The sequence below is a fragment of the Lepidochelys olivacea genome (assembly GCF_965140295.1).
Source record: "Lepidochelys olivacea isolate rLepOli2 genome assembly, chromosome: 1".
In the NCBI taxonomy this organism is placed as follows: Eukaryota; Metazoa; Chordata; order Testudines; family Cheloniidae; genus Lepidochelys; species Lepidochelys olivacea.
In genome coordinates, this window is record NC_140411.1 from 2,074,919 (window position 1) to 2,080,975 (window position 6,057).

A 6,057-nucleotide genomic window follows, 5' to 3' on the forward strand; every position below is an offset into this window, starting at 1 on the left:
CGCAGAACTGCTGCCTAGCCACTCGGTCCCTACTCTGTAGCTGTGCATTGGGTTCTTTCGTCCTAAGTGCAGGACCCTGCACTTATCCTTATTGAACCTCATCAGATTTCTTTTGGCCCAATCCTCCAATTTGTCTAGGTCCCTCTGTATCCTATCCCTGCCCTCCAGAGTATCTACTACTCCTCCCAGTTTAGTATCATCTTCAAATTTGCTGAGAGTGCAATCCACACCATCCTCCAGATCATTTATGAAGATATTGAACAAAACCGGCCCCAGGACCGACGCCTGGGGCACTCCACTTGACACCGGCTGCCAACTAGACATGGAGCCATTGATCACTACCCGTTGAGCCCAACAATCTAGCCAAATTTCTACCCACCTTATAGTGCCTTCATCCAGCCCATACTTCTTTAACTTGCTGACAAGAATACTGTGGGAGACCGTGTCAAAAGCTTTGCTAAAGTCAAGAAACAATACATCCACTGCTTTCCCTTCATGCACAGAACCAGTAATCTCATCATAGAAGGCGATTAGATTAGTCAGGCATGACCTTCCCTTGGTGAATCCATGCTGACTGTTCCTGATCACTTTCCTCTCATGTAAGTGCTTCAGGATTGATTCTTTGAGGAACTGCTCCATGATTTTTCCGGGGACTGAGGTGAGACTGACTGGCCTGTAGTTCCCAGGATCCTCCTTCTTCCCTTTTTTAAAGATTGGCACTACATTAGCCTTTTTTCAGTCATCTGGGACTTCCCCCATTCGCCATGAGTTTTCAAAGATAATGGCCAATGGCTCTGCAATCACAGCCGCCAACTCCTTTAGCACTCTCGGATGCAACTCGTCCGGCCCCATGGACTTGTGCATGTCCAGCTTTTCTAAATTAGTCCCTAACCACCTCTTTCTCCACAGAGGGCTGGCCATCTCCTCCCCATGCTGTGATGCCCAGCGCAGCAGTCTGGGAGCTGACCTTGTTAGTGAAGACAGAGGCAAAAAAAGTATTGAGTACATTAGCTTTTTCCACATTCTCTGTCACTAGGTTGCCTCCCTCATTCGTTAAGAGGCCCACACTTTCCTTGGCTTTCTTCCTGTTGCCAACATACCTGAAGAAACCCTTCTTGTTCCTCTTGACATCTCTTGCTAGCTGCAGCTCCAGGTGCGATTTGGCCCTCCTGATAACATTCCTACATGCTTCAGCTATATTCACCTCTGTCAAGGTTCCTTCCCCACTCTGAACTCTAGGGTACAGATGTGGGGACCTGCATGAAAAACCTCCTAAGCTTATTTTTACCAGCTTAGGTCAAAACTTCCCCAAGGTACAAAATATTCCACCCTTTGTCCTTGGATTGGCCGCTACCACCACCAAACAAATACTGGTTACTGGGGAAGAGCTGTTTGGACACGTCTTTCCCCACAAAATACTTCCCAAAACCTTGCACCCCACTTCCTGGACAAGGTTTGGTAAAAAGCCTCACCAATTTGCCTAGGTGACTACAGACTCAGACCCTTGGATCTTAAGAACAATGAACAATCCTCCCAACACTTGCACCCCCCCTTTCCAGGGAAATGTTGGATAAAAAGCCTCACCAATTTGCATAGGTGACGACAGACCCAAACCCTTCGATCTGAGAACAATGAAAAAGCATTCAGTTTTCTTACAAGAAGACTTTTAATAGAAATAGAAGTAAATAGAAATAAAGAAATCCCCCCTGTAAAATCAGGATGGTAGATACCTTAGAGGGTAATTAGATTCAAAACATAGAGAACCCCTCTAGGCAAAACCTTAAGTTACAAAAAGGATACACAGACAGAAATAGTTATTCTATTCAGCACAATTCTTTTTCTCAGCCATTTAAAGAAATCATAATCTAACACATACCTAGCTAGATTACTTACTAAAAGTTCTAAGACTCCATTCCTGGTCTATCCCCGGCCAAAACAGAATATAGACAGACACACAGACCCTTTGTTTCTCTCCCTCCTCCCAGCTTTTGAAAGTATCTTGTCTCCTCATTGGTCATTTTGGTCAGGTGCCAGCGAGGTTACCTTAAGCTTCTTAACCCTTTACAGGTGAGAGGAGTTTTTCCTCTGGCCAGGAGGAATTTCAAAGGGGTTTACCCTTCCCTTTATGTTTATGACAACCTCTTGGACCAGATCCTGTGCTCCACATAGGACTAATTCAGTAAATGACTATCCCGTTGTGGGTTTGCTGATTAGCTGCTCCAAGAAGTAGTCATTTGAGGTGTCAAGAAACTTTATTTCTGCATCCCATCCTCAGGTGACTTGTGCCCAGTCAATATGGGGATAGTTGAAATCCCGTATTATTATTAATGGTTTTGTGTGGGTTTTTTAAAATTATTTTAACAGCCTCCCTAATCTCCCTGAGCATTTCACAGTCACTATCACCATGCTCCTCTGCAGCTCTCAGGTTTCCTGCATCACTTAGTTTAAAAACTGCTCTATGACCCTCTTAATTTCAAGTGCCAGCAATCTGGTTCCATTTTGATTTTGGTAGAGCCCAGCCTTCCTGTGTAGCCTTCCCCCTTTCCCCAGTTCCTAATGAATCAAAACCCCTCCTCCCCACTTTCTGGGGATGCAGACAAACAGACGCAAACGAAAACACGTGTACATGGTCCCACATGCGCACACACGCACACCCATGGATCCATGAGCGCACACCCACAAACATGGATCCACACACACACACATATGGACGTACATAGACACACACGGACCCATGTGTACACACACACACAGACATGCACACATACATTCATGACCTGCAGGGCCCCATCCAGGAGGCATGGTCAGAGAACCCCTAACAGAGCGGGTTTGCGGGGCAGATGGGTGAGAGGAACATCTCGTTGGAGAAACCCGCCAGAATTGAGGCCTGAGCAAAGACTCTGAGCAGCTCGTTAGCTGTGGAGCAGCATCAGCATTCAGGTTACATTGTCCAGGCTACTGGTGGAATCTTAGGCTCCTACACGGTTGGACAGCAGATGAGCCGGGGTTTGAAAAAGGCAGTGGGGCCCAAATTCAGTATTTACATGAATTCCTTTGTGGATCTAGACCTGGAAGAATTTCTGGAAGATGCTTTCATCAAACACAATTTAAGGTGGTTCAAAGTCAAGGGGGCTGGCTGCTTACACTGTCAGGGTTCCCCTCCACACACTCTGAACTCTGGGGTACAGATGTGGGGACCTGCATGAAATTATCTACCAGCTTAGGTTAAAAACTTCTCCAAGGCACAAATTCCTTTCCTAGTCCTTGGACGGTATTCCTATCACCAATAAGTGATTTATACAAAAATTCAGGGATGGGTCACTTGGAATCCTTATCCCCCCAAAATATCCCCCAAGCCTCTTCACCCCCATTTCCTGGGGACACTTGAGAGTAATATACCAACCAATTGGTTAGCAATGTGAGCACAGACCAGACTCTTTGTCCTCAGGACACTGAAAATAAATCAGGTTCTTAAAAGAAGAACTTTATTTGGAAACCAAAAAGTAAAAGAATCACACCAGCAAAATCAGGATGGAAGGTAACTTTACAGGGTAATAAAAAGATTTGAAACACAGAGGATTCCCCTCTGGATCAGTTTCACAGTTAGAAAAACAGGAATAAAACTACCTATGTAGCATAGGAAAATTCACAAGCCAAAACAAAAGATAACCTAACACATTTCCTTGCCTAACTTACAATATCTATAATTTTAGATGGATCATTCCCGGTATGTTTTCAGGAGATGTAGTACCTGCTTGGTCTCTCCCTCCATCTGGAGAGGGAACAAAGCAAGAGAGCCACGAACAAATCCTCCCCCGCCCCACCCGCCAGATTTGAAAGTATCTATTTCCTCAATGGTCCTTCAGGTCAGGTGCCAAATAGGTTATTAGAGCTTCTTAACCCCTCAGGAATGCCCAGCAGGATGAAGGTGGAGGGGTTGGTGAAGTCGGTTGTGTTGGAATCTGACATGGAGTAGGGGAGAAGGTGTCCAACTCTGAAGTAGAGTGGTGTGTCTTATATGTACTGTACGTTCCCCTGATTTCTTGTATGTGCCCAGAGTCTAGGGTGATGGTCGCAATACAAATGCCTGGATGGAGAAAGAATGTAAATATGAGACACTACATGGACTACATGGAGGCTGTTCTCATGGGTGAAGCAGATCGTTCATTCTTCACACCCTGAAATATTAGATTTACATGATTCAGAGAAGTAAATTATGAACAACTGACCCTATTAATGCCAATTCCATATTTAATGGTGCTCCATTGGTCAATGTTTCCTGTAAGTCATGGTGTGGGAAACCTTTATGAGCACCAGCAGGAAAAATGTGTACGGGTACAGTTTATCCCTCATTCTTCCCTAACACGATGAAACCCAGGCAAAAGTGTCCATGCTGTATGGAGTTCCCCATTACCCGGCTGTGCAAAATATGAGAGTGGTAAAAAATGAAACCTTTGCCAAGTAATGTGCCAGGGGGAAACATCCCAACTAGGACACAGGTCAGGGAAAAAGCCTCACTGATAGCAGCTTCACAGAAACACCTGCTCATTTGCAGCACTAGCCAGACAGCGACAATGTTTGGATACCTACGGAATAGGCTGGAGAATAACCTGCTCTGGATATGTGCTCAGTTTTGGGCAGCCAATCTCTATAAAGCATTTAGCAGATAGAAAGGGGATTTCTGAAACAGGCTATGGGAATGGGGAACGCTGCCACATGCGGACAGACTGAAAAGTGTTGAGTTAAGAGAAAAGACAAAGAAGGGGGCATATGATAGAGGAGAGAAAAATAAAGAATGGAATGGATTACATTCACGTGGACAAACAGAGAACAGTTCCCAACCAGTAACATCGATAGATATTTAGTGCTTCAAAAAAGGTAATTGCCCAAAGCTGAGGAAAATTCTCAGCAAAACAAATGGCAGGAAATTCAGAAAGAAAAATGGGAATGAAAACTGGGAGTTATTTAAGAGGAGTTTATTAGACAGCTAAATCGCCAGGACTCCACAGTCAAGGAGGTGGACAACTTTGACTAAAAACCCAGTTCAGTAGTGAAGGGAAGGTAGCAATTGCAGCGGAAAGCGATATATTACACGTGGGGTGAAAGGGAAAATGGACAGTAAGTAATACAAATTGGAATTTATTAAAACTGATAAGGGACTTTAAAGACTTCAGGGAAAAATCCATGTTTAGCATGTCTAAGGAAACGAAAAAGGAGGTTACTAAGTATATTAACATCAAAAGAAATCCTTGAAAAGTTTTAGGCCAATTACTAGACAGAGAAAGGAAACTTGTTAATGTTGCAGAAAAGGTAAATATGTTCCATTTTTTGTCTGCATTCGGAAAGAAGCAGTATGACACTCAGATCACATGACACAATGAAATGCTTTCCAGGCCACTAGCTATCTCGCAGGGTGCTAAAGAGCATCGATAGTAGAAAATTAGAGTTATGAACACCAGAGATATGAACTGAACAATGACCACGCATCTCACTCGGCAGCAGAAGGGTGAAATCAGGCAGCAGCAGAGCAAACAAAAAAGAAAAGGCAAATACAGGGCAGTACTGTGTGAAATGTAAAGGTTGTTTTACAAAGGGAAAGTTTTTAAAAAAAAGATTTGACAAGGTTAGGAAACAATGGAAACAGTGGTCTGGGATTAGTTTTTAAAAAGACCAGGAATATAATTAATAGCAGTCAACAAGTTGGTTTATGGAAAACAGGCGTTGTCAAAAAAAACCCAATGTCATTGTTTAATGAGAATACAGGTTTGGTTGATCAAGGGAACTGCACAGATGCAGTAAAATTGATTTCTCTGAGGCACTTGACTTAGCAGGGGAAACATTCCAATAATAAAAGGAACGCGCTACAATATCAGTGGAGCGCACGTAAAATGGACTGAAAAGTGGCTGGCGGATATCGGAAACCAGCTGTCAATGGCCATTGTCAGTGAATGGGGCTGTTTCTAGTGGGGTGCTGCAGGGATCATTTCTAGGCCTGATGCTGTTCAGTATTTTAATCAAGAATCTGGAAGGAAAGAGAAAATCACTGCAGATAAAATT